Genomic DNA, 25,279 nt, shown 5'->3' on the forward strand with positions numbered 1-25,279 from the left:
GAAAACTTGATGTAAACTGATCTGGTCATGTGACATTTGTGGCCCTGGATGACAAACCAGTTGCTCAGGTAAATTTTTGGCGATAACCATAAATGCATTGCATAGGTCAAAATTACTTATTTTCTTTTATTGCAAAAACGATTATATCATTAAGTAAAGATTGTCTCATACATTGTATTTAATACTGTAAATACAGTTGAAGTCAGCATTATCAGCCCCCCATTGATTTTTTTCTTTTTTAAATATTTCCCAAATGATGTTTAATAGGGCAAGGAAATTTTTACAGCATGTCCGATAATATTTTTTCTTCTGGTGAAAAAGTCTTTTTTGTTTTATTTTGGTAAGAATAAAAGCAGTTTTTATTTTTTTAGACATAATTTTAAGGACAAAATTATTAGCCTCTTTAAGCGAAATGCTTTTTCGACAGTCTACAGAACAAATCATTCTTAAACAATAACTTGCCTAATTACACTAACCTGCCTAGTTACCCTAATTAACCTAGTTACGCCTTTAAATGTCACTTTAAGCTGTATAGAAGTGTCTTGAAAAATAACTAGTAAAATATTATGCACTATTATCATGGCAAAGATAAAATACTTCATTTATTAGAAATGAGTTATTAAAAATATTATGTTTGCAATTGTGTTGAAAAAAATCTCTGAAAAAAAAGACATAACTTTTGTGGCCCATATTTACAAATTTTACATTTGAATTAAACCATATATTAATTCAAAATAATGTTCACATTTAAATTCTGTGCCCAAAACTAACAACATTTTTGAGCTTCCAGTAAGAAGACAAAATACACAGGATTACCTGTAAATGCGTTAACTATCAAGTAAGCTGCCTTGGCTGAAAAAAACCTGAAAGGACCTTTAGTCTGATTGTGTCTGATTCTTTTGCTGTTGTTTGTTTGGTACACATCCTCTTACTACGCACACCACCAGCAAACATGGACCATTACATTTTGGCCCTGAACTTGCCTGAATGGTGCAGGGAGCACCTGTGCAGGTTGTGACAGATTATACAGTGAAAGCAGCCGCCTGTGCGTCAACGACAGCAGTTTTGATTAAGTGTTAAATGATGAAGTGTCCATACCGGCGTGAGAGAGACGGGTTACCTGTCATCCCCCAGCCCTCCTTTCTCTCTCTCTCTCTCTCTCTCTCTCTCTCTCTTTCTTTCGCCCCTACAGTCATTTACTCAAGCCCTCTTCCTCAGCAGTGCTGGCAGAAGGCCCTCTGACAAGCTGATTCATGTTCTCTCTGGCACAGGCCTCTCAAAACAATTTAAGAATGAAATATTGTCTTCCCCCTCTCTCTAATGTATGACACTTCCACTTCTGTTCCCCGCTGCCTCCTCCATCACATCTGACCTGTAGGGTTTGCTCAGACTGAAGGGTCCTGTGAGGTGACCCAAGGCCCGCAGGAGCATTTGTGTAAGCTATTAAAAGTGAAGTGAGACACAGAGGGAGCTGAACCGAAACCTCTGACCTCACAACTGGGACGTGGGGGAATCTCTTCCGATATCTACTTTCATAAGTCATGAAACTGCGGACAAGCACAGGTTCAGAAAAAAGTTTGTGCCACAAGCAAGAGTGGCATGTAAATGGAATTAATTTTACTTGCGTTAGTTAAAAAAAAATATGTATACATTGCAGTTTATTGGTACAATACAGTGTTTTTGGATTATAGCTTACTATAGTAAAGTGCAGGAATTAAACTGTTGCAATGATTCTGTAGTTAGGAACAACAAACATTGTAGCCTAATATAATTTATCCACTACTGTAACTTTCTACAATTAGGGTATACTATACAACAATACTCTAAACTTTACTGTAGTAAAAACTAAAGTTTACTGCAGTATTTATTATACAGGGTGGGCCACATCAAAAAGGAAGAGGGTCATTTGACACATCAAACTTATTGGGAATTACACAAGAAAAACAATGTTTTGCTTGGTTTTAACGTAACTTTATTATTTCATGAGTTATTTACAAGTTTCTGTCCTCTTATAAAATGTGTTCAACGTGCTGCCCATTGTGTTTGATTGTCAATGCAACCCTCTTCTCCCACTCTTAACACACTGATAGCAACACCCCAGGAGAAATGCCAGCACAGGCTTCCAGTGTCCGTAGTTTTAGGTGCTGCACATCTTTCAGTTGCTGCTCATTAAAACCATTGTTTTTCTTGTGAAATTGCCAATAAGTTTGATGTGTCAATTGTCCCTCTTCCGACTGAAAAAACAAAAGTTGGATCCAAGATGGCCAACTTCAAAATGGCCACCATGGTCACCACCCATCTTGAAAAGTTTGCCCCCTCACATATACAAATGTACGGAACCCCGGAAGGGACGTAGTGGAGGAGAAAAAAAATGCGTAGGTGAAAAAAAATAATGTGTGAAAGAAAAAAAATGGGTGGGAGGAAAATATATATTTCTAAGTTTTTTGCGTTCTCTCGCAAAGTTTTGCGTTCCCTCGCAAAGATGTTTTGCGTTCTCTCGCAAAACTGTTTCTCCACAAACACTTCCTGTTCACTGCACTCACGTAAACCCTCCCGTTTTTGCTGAAATTCTCCGATATTTTACCATTCTACCCCACTTTCTTTACATTACTGTGCGCTGATTGTCGCCTTTCACTTTGCAACCTCTGAACCAGTGAATGCATGTTTAAGCGCTGACTGACAGACGCGCTCCATACAATAAACTGATCCCAGATCAGCGTCTGTACGCGCCATTTAAAGGGACACTTCTGTTATCAAACAAGTGCGCAGCAAATGAATCTCGTGTTTTGTTTAGTTTGATAACAGAGGTGTCTCTGTAAGAATGCACAGATTTATGATGAAAGCAGTCTATTACTTTAGAAACTTCATATTATTCAGTGTATTTGTCTGTTTAAACATGCACCCGCTCCTCTGTAAATGGCATGTACAGACGCTGATCTGGGATCAGTTTATTGTACGAAGCGCGTCTGTCAGTCAGCGCTTATACATGCATTCACTGGTTCATAGGTAGCATACGCACAGTAATGTAAAGAAAGTGGGGTAGAATGGTAAAATACGGGAGAATTTCGGCAAAAACGGGAGGGTTTACGTGAGTGCAGTGAACAGGAAGTGTTTGTGGAGAAACAGTTTTGCGAGAGAACGCAAAACATCTTTGCGAGGGAACGCAAAACATCTTTGCGAGATAACGCAAAACATCTTTGCGAGGGAACGCAAAACTTTGCGAGAGAACGCAAAAAACGTAGAAATATATATTTTCCTCCCACCCATTTTTTTTCTTTCACCCATTATTTTTTTTTTCACCCACCCATTTTTTTCTCCTCCACTACGTCCCTTCCGGGGTTCCGTACTAATGTGCCACAAACAGGAGGTTAATATCACAAACTATTTCCATTTTATTAAGGTGTATCCACATAAATGGCCCACCCTGTAGTTTTAAGTTCACTAAAGTAAATACTGCAGTATGCAAAAAAGTTGTATGCTAAAATATGTATACAGTATAATACACTTTACTCTAGTGTATGTGGTTCAAAAACACTAAAGTATTTACTACAGAATATACCTATAGGTGAACTGACTAAGCTAAATTTGCCCTAGTATATTTGTGTGAATGCAAAAGTGTATGGGTGTTTCCCAGTGTTGGGTTGCGGCTGAAATGGCACCAGCTGTGTAAGCTTTGCAGCTTATTCCGCTATGGCAACCCCTGATTAATAAAGGGACTCAATAAATAAAGTAAAAAAAAATAAATAAATAAAATAAATAAATAAATAAATAAATAAATAAATAAATAAATTAATAAATTAAATAAATGCTGTGTGGTAATTAATTAACATTTAGTTATATGAATAAAATAATAATATACAGTATGTTAATACTTTTTTTTTCTTTTCTAACATCTTGCAAGCTGTATCTAAGCTGTATCTAAAACAGTAAATTTAATAATAATAATAATAATAATAATAATAATAATAATAATAATAATAACAATAGTAATAATACTCATTAATGTTTAATACTTAATACTTTAATACTTAATTAATAGTATTATTATTATTATTATTATTATTATTATTATTTTTGTTGTTGTTGTTGTTGTTGTTGTTGTATACAAAACAGTACATTTAATGATAATAATAATAATAATAATAATAATAATAATAATAATAATACTATTCATTCAATCATTTTTATTTTCAACTTAATCCCTTTATTAATCTTGGGTCGCCACAGCAGAATGAACCACCAACTTATCCAGCATATCTTTTACGCAGTGGATGCACTTCGCAACCCAGTACTGGGAAAAGTATTATTATTATTATTATTATTATTATTATTATTATTATTATTATTATTATTATTATTATTATTATTATCATTATTATTACTTTTATCATTATTATTACTTTTATTATTATTATTATTATTTTATTATTATTAATTAAGTAATTAAAAATGACTTGAAGGAAAAGTTCAAATGAAAGTTAAAATGTGTAGACAATCTAAGAAGTAATTAATTTAACCATTAATTGTTGAGGTCCAGAAAACCAAGTGCTTAAACTTGTAAAACAAAAAGGCAGGAAATAAAGAACCCTAAACTCAAACCAAGAACTTTTTCAAGCATATTTTTTAATTCGTTGTTGTAGTTGTTGTTGTTGTTGAGACAATACAGTTCTAAGTAGAACTTTTATGTGTAAAGAACATTTAAAGAACCATATTTTTTAGGGTTTTTTCTTTTTTCTGGAGAGAATACGTGGAAAATCATTAAATAGGCAATTATGTAGGTGAAGCAAAAAAATACAATCAATGAAGATTTGATCTCGGAAGTTTATAAAACAAATGTTTCTTTCAAAGGAGTGTAACTGAGGCCCAATTACCAACATTAAATCTTCTAATACAGTTCACTTAGACGCACGGTAAATTTACAACTAGTTAATGTGAAGACAATTTTAAGATCATAAATATAATTGAGGAATCGTTTTGCACATTGACATCAAAAGGCTAAGCTGTCATTAAGAGCTCAATACTGACAGTTAATAAAGACTCTGGGGGTCTCATTTGAGCCCACATTCTGATAAACTAGATCAATCCCACAAAGATATGCTGCTCAGACTGTGAAATAAGTTTCAATCACAGTAATCAAAAAGATCTTTTATTACAGAAATGCATCTTGACATTAATGCATATCACAATTTCACTAGCAGTCCTATGATCTGGTCGCACAGACTGCTTTCTCCCCATTGTATAATTTTCTGTCATTTCATATTCCATTTTGTTCAAAGCACGCAGAAATTATTTTGCAGATGTCTCTTTGTGGTAAATGGGAGATCAAAGTCTCCAGTAGATTCTTACATTACGTAGGCGCACAACTCATGTGTGCCTTGAGATATTTGGATGTGTACTTATGTCTATGTATGCATTTATGCCAATAAATGACTATGTGCATTGAAAAATGACAAATCTCATGCCTTCTTTATGATCATTTCCTTATATTAATTTCCATTACTCTCGCTCTCAGCATCTCTTCATTAATTTGAAGAGAAAAACAGCGTAAAATGAGAAAATTGTGATGACTTCTTGCTCACCCCAATAATACGAGCCCTCGGGCCCAGGAACTGTGGTGTGAACACAACTCAAATCTGCAGATTGCATTACCATCAAAGAATGTGATGACCTTTGCAGCAAAGTTTAAAACCCAATTTATTCCCTGTGCTATTCTAGCCATCCCTAACTCTACCTTTAGAAAGTGTGGCGTCATTTTACATCGCTGTTTAACATCGTCATTTCAGATTTGTTTGTTCAGAAACCTTTGAAGACACAGAGGCCTCACGTTCAAGGTTAAAACCAATATAAAGAAGAGCTGTTGCATGATGAGCAGTAGCTCTGACTGGGTCTGGAACTAACAAGACTAGATCATGACTGCAGTCCCCAGGAGAAGCTGCAGGTCTCTGGGGTAGTGCTGAGAAATGGAGCCCTGGAGTCATGGTGAGCGAGCTGGACTCTTTGAAGCTGGATTAGCTCAGGTGAATCAAAGGCAAATGTGCCTCCCTTCTGCCCACTTGAGCTCTAGTAGCTGGTAATTCATCTTCCTGTTTTTGACATTTGGCACTCCAAAAGTTTGGGTCAGGAGGGGAAGAGGCAGACGGTTTTCTGTACAGATGTCTTGGTGTGTGTTAAATTGTACAGCAGAATGGCCTTTTCATCGTTTGTTCTCTCTCCTCTCGGTCTTCATGCTGCGGTGGCATTCTCTGTTTGCAGGGGGCAGAAACATTGACAATTATATTTTATTTTATCCTACACTTTCCTTCATTTGTTCGTGTGCTGATTTGTTTTTTACAGTTTGTACAATGCTGTAAATCCTATAAAGTGTTATAGCGAGAAACCTTTTTAATTTGTCTTAAATATATACTGTCTATGTATATACTCTTACCGGCCACTTTATTAGGTACACCTTTCTAGTACCATGTTGGACCCTCATTTCCAATTTTGGTGAGCCTGTGTGAATTGTAGCCTCAGTTTCCTGTTCATAGCTGACAAGAGTGGCACCCAGTGTGGTCTTTTGCGGCTGTAGCCCATTTGCCTTAAGGTTGGACGTGTTGTGCGTTCAGAGATGCTCTTCTGCATACCTCTGTTGTAATGGCTGGTTATTTGAGTTATTGTTGCCTTTCTATCAGCTCAAAACAGTCTGGCCATTCTCCTCTGACCCCTGGGATTAACAAAGAAGGCATTTGCATTCAAAGAACTGCCACTCACTGGATATTTTCTCTTTTTCAGACCGTTCTCTGCAAACCTTAGAGATGGTTGTGCGTGACAATCCCAGGAGATCAGTATTTTCTGAAATACTCAGAATACTAACAACCATGCCACATTCAGGGCTCTATTTTGATGATCCAGGCATAAAGTCCAAAGTGAATCCACTTTTGCTATTTTGACGATGGTTAAATCGTCAAAATCGTCTAAATCGTTAAAGTGTTTTTTTATTATTATTATTTATTTATGTAGAGAATAATAATTTTTGTAATATTTTATTCCTGTAATTCTTTTTCATCATACGATATAAAGATATTTGTGTTTTGCTATACATCCTGCGTGTTTTAAGCAATGTTTAAGCGAGGCCCACAACTAATGCTGTCTGCGCTGGACCTCCTTAGACCTCCTCTCAGCTGTTCTATTGAACAGTCTATTTTAGTTGGTTTGAATTGCAGCAGATCTTGATCATGTTTACAAGCCTAAATGCATTGAGTTGCTGCAATGTGATTGGCGGATTAGAAACTTGTTTTACCGAGCAAGTGGACAGGTGTACCTAATAAAGTGGTGAGTTAATGTATATGTGTGTGTGTGTGTGTGTGTGTGTGTGTGTGTAAATACAAATTTTCAGTATACTTTACTGCTGTTTATTACACTTTGATGTTACTTTCAAGATCAGATCAGATGATCCATGTGACAACAAGTCACATTTATTTTTCATGCTTGGAATTTTTTTCATATAATTGTTTTCATTAATTGATCATTATTCCTGTTGTGTAGATCATAACCGCTACTATGGAAACCCGCATGTAGGATGCAAAGGAATGAGAGTGAACAATGAGTACAGTGACCAATGACAAGCAGCAGAAGAATCATTGTAAATGAGGTATGTGCTCTTTTATACTTTTCTACAGCGCATGAATACACCAAACTGTAAAGAATCCACACACTTTCTTCTGACTGGCTGTGATCATCCTGCATTTTTGGTTTTAGCATGATTTTTTTCCTAATAGTATTAATTTTATCACATTGTGCATATTAGGTTACCAAACCAACTGAAATATATTTTCATTATTGTTTCCATTATAATTGTAACGGAACAACTCTGGAATCTAGCAGTGTAGCAAAGTGAATACTGCAATTGATATAACAATATTGACCCTGATAACACATGGCATAGCCTGATAACCAAAAGCTTCATGGGAATTATCTATAATTGTTGATGCAACCATGTTCAGTACATCAACATAATCACGACTTGAGGGGCATGTTCTGTTTTACAGTACTTGGCATTGGAATGCAGTCACAATATGGCCCCCAGGGAATGACAGTCACTTGATAATGCATTTTTGTCTAGAGCGGGACATTTTTCATGCACATGTTAAAAGCATCTTAGACGTTCACAAACTCTGATAGATTGGTAATGGAATGAAAAGGTGCGATGGTTCTTCATGATTCTCATCAGCCGGCGTAGGTTGTGTTCTCACCTACAGTGGAAGGTGGTGAATTTTCATTAGATGAGATCACAGATGAAGAGGCTCTCAAATGCATAGTTCATTTACACAGGCATCAGACATTAGTCTCTAATGGAGTCCTGCGGTGTCAGGCAGTTTGCACGCCCACAGACTGACATGCATATATATATATATATATATATATATATATATATATATATATATATATATATATATATATATATATATATATATATATATATACACATGCGCACACAGTAAGCCTTCAAAAATTATAAACAATTCAAGTTATATGCCATGCAACATTTTGAACATGTCTAATATGCCAGCTCTAATAGTGCAGACTTATTAAACAGTACAAGCCAGTCTATAGCTGCGTCTCAAATGGCACACTATACACTCATGCACTATGTACTTATGCACTTACACACTCAACAGTATAGTATATGTATGTCGTTTCAAATGGAGCACTAATGTTTTTTACTAAGAGGAAATTCAAATTGTTTCCCTGATGATGTTTGATGGTTGCCAAATCAGTGAAATAAATGACCAAACTATCAAATAATACCTGCCCAGAGTATAACCGCATTCACCGCCAGGAGGCGCTATAATCACTCTTGTAGGAGAATTTTGCTTTAACCATTCAAAATAAATAAAGTTATCCAGCATGTGCGCCCGATAGCCCCGCCCCTTCCACTATGTGAGCAAAGCTGCGGTCGTTGAGTGCATGAAGTGTCCATCATTACACACTTCTGTTTACCGGCTGAATAAGTGCATCCTCCGGGTAATTAAAGTGCACTTATTGTTATTAGAGTTTTCAGAGTGAAAGGCACTACTTACACTCCTTATGCTACAAATGACGTAGAATAGTGCAGAAGTTTGCAATTTGGGATGCAGCTAAAGTACTGGAACATGTTTCAGCACCATGGACAGCTCCTTCCATAGTTAACACTGCAATACTCAGACTTCAAGCTGACGCCTTAACGCACAATAAAATCTAAATGTACTCTTCTTATTTTAGATGTATATAGCAGTGCTTGTTATAAATAATGTATATGTACACTTCATTATTTTGTAACAAAGAATTTGCCCTCAGAATATTATATAATAACTATCTCTTGCCCCTTGAAATGATTTTTCTTCACTTCTGATCACATGGAATGCCTTTACAGAGGGGCTATCATGGTGTGACTTATTCAACGTAGGCTCATTCTGAAAACGTAGCCCTATACACTTGTCTGGAGATCACAATTTATGTAGCCAGAGGAACATACAGTATGGCTGCATTTTGTCTTTATAACAAACTTTCTGGGGCGGTATGAGTGCGTTTCATTTTGTGCTACTAACTGACTGCTAACCTCCATGTGGATGGCTTTTCCGCTGTTACCAATTTGTCTATGTCGGAATTAAGACGTAGAGCAGAGTGACCATGATGACTAGGTTCTACTCCAGTGAAGAACGGTTCCAGAAAAACAAAAACAAAAGCCAAAAAAATAAAACAAATAAGTAAATAACAGGGTGAGAATGGAGTAAAATCTAAAAATGTGGTAAAAATCAGGCTGCTGTGAGGGCTTTCTTTTTCTAGATTGCATTTCAAGTGGGTGGGCGCTGTTCAATCAGGGCTTTTTAAAACACTATTGGCTTGGTTTAGGGAATGTGGTGGGTTAGTGAATCGGTTAGGTGGTCAGTCAACAGTGGCCTGGTGGATTTACATGAGAAGAGTAGGCGCGGATGGCACTCGCAAGATGTATTTAGCGCTCTCCAGAAATGTATATATTGGGCTATGTAATCAGAATGAGCCTGACTTATTTCTACTCTGCCTTCACCCATTCGTCAATCTTCTTTCATTTTGTTAAAAACATCCTGTTTCCAACAATACAGTTGATTCCCAAAGGACAATATCATGCAGTTCATATCATGCTTTTTTTTTTTTTTTTCAAATTTCAGGACAGTTTGTACATCACATTAAAGAAAAAATGACAATCTAAACTTCCTTTTCATGGCAACTTTAACCAACTTTAACCAATTTTTTATCTTAGCTTCTATGGATTTATAGATTGTTGTTCTGTGAAATGTGGAGGTTGTGGTTAATGTCTGTACTAACATTATGCAACTACAGATTTGTTGGCTATCTATCTATTACACTAAAACTCCTGTTCCAGCACATGCCAGTGGGCTCCACTTTATTGAGTTCTGGTGACTGTGGTGGCCATTTGAGTGTAGTGAACTTATTGTCATGTTCAAGAAACCAATCTGAGGTGGTTTGAGCTTTTGTGACTTAGCACATGATGGGAATTCTGTGATTATTAAGGAGTTGATATGGTCAGCAACAATAGTTGGGAAGGTTGTGGCATTTAAATGATGAAGAAAATATTACCCACATCATTATACCACCACCAGTAGTCTAAACCAAGGGGTGACTCGTGACTGCCACTATCCTCAAAGATGGTTATTCATTTATGAACATTGTTTGCAGCAGGGTACACACACACACACACACACACACACACACACACACACACACACACCAATATGCTTGCAAAAACAAGAGTTTATTGACAACACACAAAAAAAAAACAGTTTAACAACCGTATCATTTTCATAGTAGTTTATTCACTCAACACTAACCTGATATTTTCAGACCAGAGCAAGCTTAATTTTCACATTTTGTGCCACATTGTTTAAATAGCAAATCCATTTGCGCCACTTTGTGGACTCATGGGTATGCTAGTCTATAAAGGAGGTGTGTTAGGCGTATTGTTGGCGCATTGCTATTTGGAGTAACTAAAATCGACAACGCCATTGACCAGCAAAAATTCAACACAGAGCACGTAACTGATACCCCATGGAGGTCCAACTGCTCACACATCCCTTAATACACACAGGATGTACAGCAATACACAAATATCTTTACATATGAAAAAATTGAAGGATTAAAATGTTACAAAAGTTATTATTTTCCACATACTGTAAAAAAAAAAAAAAAAAAAAAAAAAAAAAAAAAACACTGCTTCCATGCCTTCTTCACCTCAGGGGGCTTTTTCAGTTCATTCATAATAATTTGGAATTGTAAAATGTTCCTATTATCAGCAGTATTATTTATTATATGCAAATTTATATTTTCTTAATAAAAACAAGTTTAGATTTGTCCAGCTGTTTGGTTTTGGAGATGTATACATCATCATGTGGGGCATAAGAACAGGATGTGTGTGTAACCTTTTTTTTTTGTTTTTGTTTTGACCACACTTCGTTATTATGTTCATTTATTTGTTTGCTGGAAATTAGAATTAAATTATTTGGAAATAGTTAAAAATAATCTTTGTGATTAACAAACAAAACACTATGGATGGATGTACACTAATGGATGTCTTCAGTGGAGTGCGTACAACACCGTTTCCCTATCCATAAATGTAAAGGAGTACATGAAAGGGTAAAAGTAAAGAGGAAATAAACAGGCTGAATGGAGAAGGCTTGTACTTTATCCTCATGAGATGGTCTGTTTAACTCTTTCCTCACTGGTGAAGTGTTCAGTTTTTCCTCTTACCATGTCTGCCATGTAAATAACAAATGCACCATGGTGTGACACAACTGACTCTTAAAGGGAATGGAAGATGATACTCTGATTGATTTAATACACGTTACGTTCAAAACACACTTATAACTCATTAAGAGAATAAGCTTAACTCTGTTAGACCATGCGCCAGGACAAACACTGTATTTTTTTGTTCTTAAAATGGCAAAAGTGCATTCGGACATGGCCTTAATGCTTTTGCACCATGCACTTTAGACTTTGCATCTAGATCGTTAAAATAGAGCCCAAAGAGTTTATCCAAAAAACAAAGATAATTTCAAGAATGTTGGAAACCTGTAACCATTAGTAAGCATAGTAGCAAAGGCAAGTACTATAAATACGAAGACTACTTCATACTCGTTTCCAACATTCTTCAATATATTTTCATTGTGTTCAACACAACCAAAATAATACTAATAATAAAAGACTCAAACTGCTTTGGAGCATGTCTAGGTTGAGTAAATGGCAGAATTGTTATTATCACTTTAATGTTGCTTTTCTATCTAGATTGAACCAGTCTGGCCATTCTTTTTTGAGCTCTGGCATTAACCAGGCACTTTTGTTATAAGTACTTAAATTTACATTAGTCACTTGATGTTCTCTTTAAATCGTAGAGATGATTGAGCATAAAAAACATAGTAGACCAGCCTTTTTGACACTAACAGACTTTTTTATCCATCCTGAGGGTCAGTTTTGAGTTTCACCACAATGTCATGACAACAAAATGCATGTACAGTATGAGTTGCTGCTGTGATTGAGTAATTAGTGCTAATTAGTTATTTGCTTTAACAAATAGTTGAATGAATGTATCTAATAAAGCAGACTGTGAACGTACATGTACTAGTGAAGCAGAGAGTAATATTTTGACTGCACATATGCACGTTGTTTACAGCCTTTTTTGTTGATTTGACGGTGAATAAATACCAGAAGCCATTTTCTCGATATTTTGAAGGATGTTGGAAAGCTGTAACCATCGATATCTATAGGAGCAAAGACAAATACTTTGAATATGAAGATGAATACTTGTTTCCAACATTCTTCAACGTATCTCCATTTGTGGAGCCAAAAAAACTCAAACTGCTTTGGAGCATGTCAAGGGTTGCAAATGACAAAACTGTCATCTTTGAGTGAACAAACTCATTAATGTTGCCTTTCTATCTATCTCGAACCAGTTTGACCATTGTCTTCTGAGCTCTGGTATCAACCAAGAATATGAGTACATTTACAATACTCACTTGATGTTCTCTTTAAATCTTAGGCAAGGCAAGGCAAGGCAAGGCAAGGCAAGTTTATTTATATAGCACATTTCATACACAGTGGCAATTCAAAGTGCTTTACATAAACAGGAATAAAAAAGACAAGTTTAGGAAAATAAAATGCAGACAATAAAAATGAATAAAAACAGATAAAAACAAATTAAAATGAGTTAAAATAGGTTATAAAAGAATGAAAAAGAAAACGAAAAACATAATAGTGCGATCTGTCGGACGCAGCACAGAGAAGATTGTGCATGTAAAACATAGTAGGCCAGCCTTTCTGACACTAACAAACATTTCCAGTAGAATCACCTTTCATACCCATTCTGATGGTCAGTTTAAGTTTCACCACAATGTCTTGACAACAAAATTCATATATGCATGTGTTGCTGCAATGTCATTGGGTAAATTAGTTATTTGCTTTAACAAATAGATGAATAGATGTATCTAATAAAGCAGCATGTGAATGTACATGTACAAGAGAAGCATAGAGCAATATTTTATCTTTACATGTGCAAGTTGTTTACAGCCCTTTGTGTTGATTCGACACCGAATGAATATCAGATGAAGCCATTTTCTGGAGTTCTGTTTACATTATGGCTTTGCGTAATGGCAAAGCAATTATAATGTGTAATTACTCAGCAATAGTTTCCTGTATTGTGAAAGTTTGCTCGCCCATTACCTTTTTACTGAACCATTCAGAATTGGTTTGATTTTCAATTTCAGATTGATTGCATTTCTCACACAGCAAATTGTACTCTGCCATTATCCTAATAATGGCTAATTGCATTTTAAATATGCGATAGATTATAAATTCATATAATGAGGTCTGGCAGTTCATTTGCGTCATAAATCTTTGTCAAGGTAATTTGTGTATGTAATAATACTTGAGCTTGTGGGCTACTAAATTAATTAAAATCGATTGGGCCAAAAACATAAATCAAGCTAATATATTTTCTAATTACAGGTTGTCACCTTTTGTGTTTCAGGTAGCTATTTGTCAAGTGGTTGTTAAAGTGGTTTGCGAGTGCGCGCATGTGTGTGTGTGTGTGTGTGTGTCTGCTCATATACTCAACAGGCTTTGAAAATTAATCAAAGGTAGCGACGTTCCCGCACTGTGCAGGCCGATTAGTGCTTCGAGTGTGTAAGCCTGCACACAAACAGGTACACCTTGCACTCAAATGGATATGACTATAAATTGATTTCCTACTGTTAATTGGTCCAAAATATAACAGGCCCGAGATGCACTTCCTCTAAAGATTGCGAGATCACTCATCCATTTACACTTCGGGCTGCTCCACTGACCTGCTGTAATGTACAGGATGTGCGTTCATCTGAGAGCACTAGGACTCGTTTGCTCCACCTAATCTGATTTGTGTAGCAGGATTGATTACAATGTAATGTCTGTTTCTCTGGGTTAATGTATTAATGTAGCCAGCTCTTTGACTGCCTCAGTTCCAGACAGACACTAGGGTATCGATTTATGCCTTTTCTTGTCTAATTACTGGGGCGGAGAGCTGTACGACAGGCTGTTGGGAAACCTTACCGAACTGCACTCAGCCGAGCTTGAAAATTACATCCATAAATGCAACTCTTTTCACTCAATTGTTTTCAGAGCACAAGCCGTGATGGCTTTGCAATAATGAGGTTATGGGCTTTAGCAACTCTGGGAGAAATTAAGAGCGATTTGTCTTTGGAAGGTTTCAACCTCTAATTGAGCTACGGAGACTTCAGGATGATTATGCAAGAACGACTGTAACATCATCGCTGCGTCTCCTTCCGTGATCATGCAAACGGAATTAGAGTTCGCTCTTTACCTTTTCTTGGCCTCGTTCGACGTAATAGCAGGAGATGGCAAGGTTTCAAATGAAGAGTTTATGTTTAGCAAGCGGAAGCCGAGGTACTGTATGAGAGATACTGTTTCCCAATATTGATCTCCGTGCTCTTATTCCAAACGGACCTAAGGGATCAGAACACACAGACAGCGTCATTAAACGACAGTGGGATTGCATAGGTCAAGCCTGTGTCTGTATGTGTGTGCTCACACTGGCGTATATCAAGGCGGATAATCCCTCATAAAGTACCTATCCAAACTTCAGATTGCCCTTCACATCTGACGGCTTCTGTTCTGTTCAGCAACTGTGTAGAAGAAAAAGTAACATAAGAGAGAACAAGTAAGAGGAAATGGAGAGAGAGGACTGGAAAAGAGAGAAACTCTCTGTAGAGAGAGAGAGAGAGAGAGAGAGGGGGGAAACAGAGAGTAACTCCCTGTCTGCAGTGCCATCTAGTGGCTATATAAATATCCAAAAGTGCACCACAGAGAAGGCTCTCTTGCTGTTCTTTACTCCAGCTGCATTGTTGAGGCTTGTTGTGTAACTTGTCGAACTTCTGCTCATTTTCTAGCCAATTTCCCCAATGCCATTCTGGGGACGGATTGGGCAAATCACAACAGACATGAAAGCCTCCCTTGTTGCCATCCCCATCCTTCTTCTCCGCAGGATTCCTGTGATTTCATCATCTACATGTTTTCACCAACCCTCCCGCATTCGGATTATGCCTCTTCCCATCGGGGGACACCCGGGAACTGCGAACACGGGTTGGGAGATAAAGGAGGAAATAGAGCGAGAACAGACAGGAGAGGCATGATTGCCTTGGGAACAACAGGAAAAAGCAGACGGTGGCATGGTGAGGAGGTGATAGTGTCCGATGGCCTCTTGGTTCTCCTCAGATGCTGATAGACCCAGGAGCCGGTGGCAAGGCGTATGCGTGATGCGTGTCCCCTGGCATCGTCTCATGGTGGCCCTCTCTCTCTCTCTCGCTCTCTCCTTGGCAGCACCCAGAATCCTCCAGGATTAATCACACCCTGGTTGCATGGCATCTGTCGCCCCCAGCTTGGCCAACTGCACAGCATGACATGATTAAACGTCCCCAGGCATGGAGCTCGAGCGGCGGAGAGCGACTCTCCAGTCCAAGCAGCCTCAGATCGCTCACTCAGAGCTGGGATGGAGATGCTCTACGCCTACCAGCTCCCTGATATCCAACTTAAAAAGGAATGAGAGCGAGATCAAATCAGTCCACTGAATTTAGTGTTTGAACAACGGTTGTTTTTCTGTTCACGCTTTGTATCTTTTTTTCTTTTATTATTTAGACTTTGTTCTTTGGTTTTCCCTCTTGTCTTTGTCTTGTTTAATGAAGTCTTCCAATATAACGTAGACGCCTCTTTTGACTGTAGTACTTTTGATTCAGCTAAATAAAGTCTGAGATTCAGAAAGAGAATAAAAGCTGAACGACAGGGCAAGGTTATCTAACACCATCTTCTTGACCTTGGCTGGAAAATAGTGTTTCTTTTCTGCTTGATCTGGTCAAATATCTAAATCACGCAATTGTTTTGAATGCAACGACTTCAGTAAACTGACAGTTTGATTTGCTGTGTCTTCAGAAATGATGCTCTTTTGAGGACCTCATTGGAGACCTCATTGATATCTATAGTAGATCCATAGTTATCCATTTTTTTTTTGTGTGAAATTTCAATGTGAGAAGAATGTCTGAGAGCACTGTGCCACCAATAGGAAAACTACTTCATTCTCCTGCTTTATGGGTGCAGAACCAGAGCAGATATTAATAATTCAGCAAGTTTAAGTTCAGTTAAAATATGCATTCTAATTGGGCCTAAGTGTAGGCACTCGATACTAAGTAGGTCTGCTGCCATTTTTTTCCCCCTACCCTGACATATTTGATAAGCTTGATCCAGTTTTATCATGTTGAAAAATATATCTTAACTCTACTGGTGATTAAAAAAAAATCTGGCATCAACAATCTCAAGTGTTATTTGTTTAATGACACATTTAATTTGTGCATGATGCCAAAGGAAAAACATTAAATTAAATGGTAGACTAAGATGTTTGTGAGTAATTCAAAGGTGCCTATGTTTTTATTTATTTTTAGTTTTTCTGCTGCTCATCTTCATTGCATTGCAGCATGTGTTTGTTTTGAATATTTTTCATATGAAATGTGTAAGGGTCCATCTATTAGTCCTATGTTGGAACTAACAGCATAGTTGAAATATTGTTATTTGTTAAAATTTATTTTAATTAATTTCCAACTCCTAATTTTATCTGACTCCAATTTATAATAACTTAAATTTAGATTCATTAAATTCAAGCTGATCACCTAGGTTGTGATTTGGTCTAATTTAGATTGATTAACCTAATAAATCATCATTTTCAGTTGATAGTTCATCGTTTACACAAAGTTGCTTAGTCAGTATGCTGGCCAGTTACATCTGCTCACGGACACAACCTTGGCAGTTCTGGTTCTTAGATAGAGGATAAAACTGTAAACTAATTTCATTTAAGTATTATTAGGCCACCCCATGCTTGCTCATTCATAAAGAAAGTTTGATTTAGCCACTAGATTACATCATAAGTCAGTGATTGTCAGAAATGAACAGATCTCTAATACTGTGCCTATGCTCCATCCATTAGGCCTAAGTGTATAAGTAATCCTGGTCATAGGCTGCGGAAACATCAGCCTAAACAATCTACTAGATGCAAAGATTTCAGGAGATATTAGAGTTAAACAGAAATTTTACATTTATTTGTCAGGCAAAGATTTTCCATTCCAATTCACATAATTAAACAAAATAAGCCAATTCAGATTGTACAACATAAATTACTCAGATACATTTAGAAGTTAGATTTGACTGTGTAGAAGTATGTTGCAGCATATGAGCCTTGATGCAGAGCTCAGGGACACTGCAACATGGTATCCTGACTACAGAATCCCACAGACACTTCTGCACTTTTCCCCTAAATACTCAAATCACAATAAATTCAAGACAATAAAAGCTACACAAAGACCCGTACGTGGTTGTGAGTTGATGTGAAGACCATTTTCCCTAGATTGAAGCATCTGGAAAAGATCTTATCAAAGCCAAAACCCAAATTAACAGATATAAGGGAGATTGAAAAAAAAATAGTGAAATTAAGACCACTTTACCAATCACAAACATGAATATAGAGCCACAAGATGTACCATATTAAAAACTTGCACATTCTCGATGGATTGTAAGTGTGCAAAGATGCATTATCAAGACAGTTGAACAATTGGTTTCCTAGTTGATCTTCTTCTCAGATTAGAAAGTTTATTGTTTTAGTGTCTGACAAGTCTTGTGGTTGTGTCTAATGAAATTCCATAACAGAGTTTGATATTATGGAGAGATTTAGCCATTCTTACAAATGTAAGTCAGTGAACTGTATTTTGGACAAGATTTTGAGATTTAGATTTAATAAAAATGAAATAAATTCAAAGTCTTTTAAGTTTATCAGTATTGCATTTATTTGATGAACTATCATCTCACTTTCTATTTTCACACATCTTAAATGTTTATTTTATTGATCGTTAGAATAGCAATCTTTCTGAAATAATTATAATATGCTGATTTTCTGCTCAATAAACTTCTTATTAGAATTATATGTTCCAAAAATAAAAAATAAAAAAATGTAGCCAGAGCTACGTATGGCTGCATTTAGTCTTTAAAACGAATACTACACGATGGCATGATGCTCCCCGTGACATCAGCTAATCAGTTTTGGCCAATGCAAACAATCTTTTTTAATTTTGCTACTTGTTCAACCCACTTAAGTAAAATGAGCTTAAACAACACAATTCTTGAGATTTTTTGGGACAACTTATTTTATGTTTAATCCACTTAAATGTGTTGACTTATTTGATTTGTGTTGGGACAACCTGAATGAATAGTGTGGAACCCTGCATTTTTCACAGTGCAGTTTGGTATATTTACCTTCGGCCCACAGTTCTCAATCAAATTTGGTTTTTGGCCCTTTATAACACAAAGTTTGGGCACCCCTGCTCTACATTATCATTATTGTTTTTATTTAAATGGTACAATTTTCACTAAGGAAAGTAGAATGTGCTGGCCAGTTTGTTATTTATAATTTGCCTAAATGACAATAGGCTTGTTTTTAAAATGGAAATAAAATCATAGATATTTTTCTAACAATACATGATGTAATACATTTGTATTTTAAAAATAATCATTAATTTACATTTCTTTATTTTTAGTAAATATTTTTGGTAGCCTACATAAAAAAGTGTGGTTATGATAACCATTCAACAAGCTAATTCAGCCAAAAATAGTGCTTAAAATGTATTTAAATCTCATAATTAAATAGAAAATGAGGCGTATAATTTGCAAAAAAGGTCCACTGTTTAGAAAAAAAGAACCACCCCTTTCAACGAGTTGGCTACGGGCCTAGTATGTCCTACAATTTAAAGGGCCACAAACCCCCCCTGTCTCAGCACAGTGTTTTCACAACTCTAGTTTTAAAAAAGTCAGAAACATGGATGAGTCCAGTTTCAAAAATCGAAGTTTCATTCTGGGCACATGCTGATTTTCACCGAGGCAAAACAAACACAGACAGAAGGGGAAAAGACAGTGACTGTTTACATGGACATTAGTCATCAAATTATTTGTCAAATTATTAATTTGTCGACTTTATCTGCAGTTTGGCACTTTCATTCAGGAACATTTCATGTACACCCCCATGACAAACAAGACATTGAATGTGAGGAACTGCCGGAGGAGTGTAGTTTTAATGAAATTTTATACACACAATTTATGGGAGAAAAAAAAACCTCTGCATTTCTCTGTAACTTAGATGTGCTTGGTAGCGTCAGTAAGCCATGTGTGTATAGACTATCCTGCCACATAATGCGGCGAAAATTCTACACAACAGAACACTGATCACACACTTACCAAATCTGTAGAGTCAGAACAATCAACACAAACTAGAACCGCGTCTTTTTTTAAAAGAAGAAGAGCAGCAAATCCGGACTTCACCATTTCCAGATGCGAAAAGCTCTCTGGTAAAAAATGTCCTTTACAAATGTATTTTTGTATTCCACATGCGAGTCCAGCTGTGCCCTCATAGCGGGGAATTGAAAACAAAACCTTCATTGCAGCACATTTATAATCACAACACTGATGACCCATGTCTCCAAACAATTCTTCTTCTTTCACTTGTTTTAATTACTGTTGGCAACACAACATAGCGTCTCTCTGCTGTCTGAACACTGTAATAGATAAAAACAGCGATCTTCATAGCGATATCTTGCATATTAATGAAGTTGCACCTCATACACTATAGAGCGTGCTGATTGGTTCAAACCAAGTCTTTCTCATGAATTATGGCTGAAAGCTCAAAGACGTTATGTTGTACTTACCGGTACAGACATACAGTACAGTCTACACGCTGTAATTTACACGATGATCCAATTGCCGTGACGTAGCAACAATAATTATTTTCAATCCGGAATAAAGAATTTGCTTGAAATAAATAGTGTTTTTAGCTGCGTGGGACACATAAATGACTGTCAGCATCTCAAAAATGTGTTTTAGTGTTTCCCTTAAAGCACAAAACCTGACAAACGTCTCATAATAAAAGCATCTAAACAATGGCTTTATATCGAGTAACCATAGTAAAGTAAATGGTATAATTGTAACAGTTATAATAATGCAATGATCAACACCCAAAGTATAAGATCTACTAGTGGTCACATAACCACTGTGGGTGTGCAGTGCATTGTTTCTTTAATAATTCAACTGCCTGCTTTAAATAATTGTTATTATGAGCAGTATGAATCAGATTCATTAACACCAGAACAAATGCAAGACTATGAATCTGTTGCAGCTAAATCCGGCCACATACTTTTTCATGGACAGCTTCAATTCCACATCGAATAAGGGAGAACAGATAGAGAAACCCTTGGACATGCATGTTTAATAGGAAGTATGAGACTCCACTGCCATGGCAATGCAGTCAGTGTCTGACTATTGGACTTCTTATTGATCAAAGAGCAGAGGGTCATAGGAATAAATAATACAGATCATTATACTTTCAGTCTCCCTCTCTCCTCGCCCCTCTCTGGAGTGACTACGCACACACACAAAAACGAGCACACTTGAATACGCATACGGATGTGCTCAAGGGTGAAAACGGAAGTCCACAATTATCCTGTGACGAATGAAACGCTACTGAATGTTGATTTACTCACGCATATAAGCACACATGCACACATTTGTGAGTGTAATAGTAGGTGTGGAGCGATAGTCTGTCTCTCTGGAGTGGTCTGCAAGCTTTGATCCCACTGTCATCAGTACATTTCTCCTCACGGCTCGCTGAAATAATACATAGCAGTCAGACCAACACAGCAACTGTGCTTTGTTGCCATGGCAATCGCAAAGAAACTAATTATTACCTGGCAAGGTGGAGATAAGGATGTGTGTGTGTCTGTGTAGTGTGTGTTTGAGAGAAGTGATAGAATGTAAGCGAAAGAAAATGAGCAGATATAGAGGCGGCCAAGCAGAGGATGAGAACAGTATACAAAGACTCACTCGTAACCGAATGGAAAGGCTTTCTTGAAAGATTAAGGCGGCCCATGCACTGCCTGCGGGGCACGATGCCTCTGGCCTTCCCTCACCTGCTGAGCGAACACACCAGCAGATCAAGAGCAGCTATAGACTCATGCTAAAGAGATAAACGGAAATGTGAGAGTGAGCGGAAACCGACCGAGAGAGGCTACTGTTCAAGTATGTTTGGAAAAAAAAGAATGGAAACAAGGTAATGCCAGCCTATCCTAAGAAGCATGTGGATTATCAGTCAACTTTTGTGGACATGTTTTGGACTGTTTAGTAGCTCAAACTGTAATGGCAAAATGTTTGTTGCAGTTAAAATAATTGGTTTACAGAATTATACTAAACATTTTAGGTGATGTGCTGCATTTAATGGGGTTGTATGGAAAATTCAGAAACCGTTGTTAAATGAACTGTTAAGTAAACTCATGCACACATTACATACAAGAAATTAAACATGATTCAGTGACAAAATTTTTTTGTGGACTGCAATACATGAAGGGGCGTAACATGTAGCACGTTTTAGGTATAACTTCAAGTTATGGAGACCCACATGTCAAAGCTATGTTGTCGGCAAGATGGTGCTATACATCAGTTATTAGTGTCTACACCTACCCCACACCTAAACCCAATCATCACAATTATTCATGTCGGTAACACTTTATAATAACTACACACTATGAATGATTTACTAAGCATTAGCATCTAGTGAATTCATTATTTGTTAAGCATTAACTCTACATTAATAGACGTTAGTAAGCAGTTTATAACTGCAGCTACAAATGCTCTCTTCTTGACTTATAAGCACCTATATAATGTGCTTAATAATTGTATTTTCATACTTAGTTAATGATTTATTTTTCATTATTAAATTAAGTATCACATTATTTACAAACTAGTTGTATTTAAGAGTAGTTGAGGGTTTTAAGGATAATTCAGAATGAGTTAGTAAATGATTAATAAACCATTGAAATCAACATTTATATATCTTATTATTCAGGCATATACTAATAGTTAACTAATATGTTAATAAATGCTTTATTAACTCAACTTCACGCATATTTGTGACCTTATCTAAAGTGAGGACTCTTCATGATTTATAAATACCTTATAAATGACAATTATGCTCAGAATCAAATGAACAAAAGACTTTGCAATCTTTTCTAAAAAGTAAAATTACTGTAAAGTTTAAACATTACCAAATAACAGGAGTGTCAAAATATGACATAAAACTGGATAAAACAACAACAATATAATAATTTAACAATATAATAAGATGCAATGTTTAAACTGTACAGTGATTTTATTTTAGATCAGGTTGCAGCGATTTATTTTTGTTTTGAAGTACAGTTTCATTTGTATATCTTTAAATGGATAGGAATGAATAATGTAATTTTTCCTGTTTAGAATTTAACTGAGCCTTTATTTGTCATTTATAATGGATTTATATAGCATACATAGTCCTCACTTTAGATTAGGTCACAAAACTAGATGAAGTTGAGTTAATAAAGCATTTACTAACATACATAGTAACCATTAATATATGCCTGAATAAAAACTCATTCTGAATTATTCTAAAAACCCTCAACTACTCTTAAATACAAATGATTTGTAAATAATGCAATACTTAATTTAGTAATGAAAAAATAAATCATTAGCAAAGTATGAAAGTACAATTATTAAGCACATTATAAATATGTTTGTAAGTCAAGAATAGAGCATATGTACAGTAGCTGAAGTTATAAACTGCTTACTAAGGCTGACTAATGTAGAGTTAATGCTTAGCAGATAATGAATTCACCATTTGATAATGCTTAATAAATGATTTATAATGTGTAGTTATTATAAAGTGTTACCTTAATGTCTATACATACCGCAACCCTAAACCCAACCATCATCATTATTACCATCTACCACAATCCTAAACCCAAACATCGTCATTATTATTACTATCTACACCTTTTCCGAACGTAAACCAACCATCAGTTATTAACAACTACACTTACCCCAACCCTAAATGCAACCATCACAGTTATTAATGACTACACCTTCCCCAAACCTAAACTCAACCATCACTGTAATTAACGTCTACAGTACGTCCCTATTTCGGATGAGACGTTAAACCGAGGTCCAGACTCTCTGTGGTCCTTCGAAAAAAGAGTAGGGGTTAACCCCGGCATCCTGGCCAAATCTGCCCACTGGCCTCTGTCCATCATGGCCTCCTAACCCTCCCCATATCATGATTGGCATATCATCAATCTGTCTCCTCTCCACCAATCAGCTGGTGTGTGGCGTACGGTCTGGCGCAAAATGGCTGCCGTCGCGTCATCCAGGTGGATCCTGCACACTGGTGGTGGATGAGGAGATTCCTCCCCATTGTGTAAAGTGTTTTGAGTGCCCAGAAAAGTGCTATATAAATTTAAGGAATCATTATTATTATTACCTACTCCAACCCTAAACCCAACCATCACAATTATTATCGTCTACACCTACTCCAACCCTAAACCTAACCATCACAGTTATTAATATCTACACCTACCACAACCCTGAATCCAACCATCAATTATTAGCATCCACACCTTCCTCAAACCTAAATCAACCATCACTGTTAATATCATCTACACCTTCCCCCAACCTAAACCAAACCATCATAGTTATTAACGTCTTTACCTTCCCCAAACCTTTAACACTAGAACTACTGAGACAGTCATTTTGACCATTTTTAAATTTTGATATGTAGTAACTTGTTTAAAATAAAAATAAAAAACTCATATCTGTAATACCCTGACTTTTCCTAGCTGTGTGTATATATTTTTTTTTTCTCGAATATTGCTATTTTGTTAAAATTGCATAACACAAAAGACATCAGATTATTTTTACATTGAACTTCCGTTGCTGTCAAAATGGCCACATGCATGTCAGTGTATGCTACTTTTCTCCATGGCATTGTATATGTGTGCCTCTGTTGCCTAGCAACTTCCTGTCAACATAAACATAACGTTCAGATAGCAAAAACATAACTTTACTTCAGATATGTCTTTCAAAACATCATACTCAGTGCCATGGAAAAAAACCTTGCTTTTCCACTTGTGAAGTGAAAGTGAAGTGTGCAGCGTCATGTCTGGTCTAGTAACTCATACACATTCATAGGCTGTATTATGAAAAATATCACATTTTTAGGGTAATGATTAACTCTAAGCCTAATTCTAATATCTCAATAGAAGCTTTAAATGTAAACATGATGTGACTGTAAACCCTGAATGTAATCTATGACGTCTGAAATGTTAACAGTCAAAATGACCACTATGTCGGCACCAGTGGTGTAGTGGTTAGTGCGTTGACACGACTTGAGTTTGATTCTGCCTTGCAGTCCTATGCTGATCATTCCCCTCTCTCTGCTCCCCATGCTTTCCCGACAATTCTCTACTGTCCTATAAAATAAAGGTGAAAACCCCTAAAAATTCCCTACTGAAAAATCCAGCTTAAACCAGCCTAAGCTGGTTGGCTGGTTTTAGCTGGTCGACCAGGCTGGTTTTAGAGGGGTTTTGGCCACTTCCAGGCTGGTTTCCAGCCATTTCCAGCCTGGTCTTAGCTGGTCAGGCTGGGACGTGACCAGCTAAAACCAGCTTGACCAGCCTAGCCAAGCTGGGAGTCCAGCCAAAACCAGCTATATTCAGCTTAAACCAGGCTGGTCAAGCTGGTTTTAGCTGGATTTGGCTGGTCATCTTCCAGCCTGACCAGCTAAGACCAGGCTGCAAATGGCTGGAAACCAGCCTGGAAGTGGCCAAAACCCCTCTAAAAC

General features: G+C 36.7%; 2 long non-coding RNA genes across 2 annotated transcripts in view; one reads left to right on the plus strand and one right to left on the minus strand.

Annotated features, from left to right (window-relative positions):
* LOC141377571 (uncharacterized) overlaps positions 1-25,279 on the plus strand; it is a 182,375-nt gene that overhangs the window by 87,042 nt on the left and 70,054 nt on the right. Inside the window, exon 2 of the long non-coding RNA XR_012389927.1 lies at positions 7,522-7,627. This is a non-coding gene — a long non-coding RNA (uncharacterized lncRNA). The remainder of the gene's footprint in view (positions 1-7,521; positions 7,628-25,279) is intronic.
* LOC141377569 (uncharacterized) lies at positions 4,735-15,279 on the minus strand. The gene is made up of 3 exons (XR_012389925.1): positions 15,089-15,279; positions 14,861-15,003; positions 4,735-6,242 (listed from the first exon to the last, which is right to left on the minus strand). It is a non-coding gene; the product is annotated as an uncharacterized lncRNA (long non-coding RNA).

Source organism: Danio rerio, chromosome 14 (genome assembly GCF_049306965.1).
Source record: "Danio rerio strain Tuebingen ecotype United States chromosome 14, GRCz12tu, whole genome shotgun sequence".
Lineage (NCBI taxonomy): Eukaryota > Metazoa > Chordata > Actinopteri > Cypriniformes > Danionidae > Danio > Danio rerio.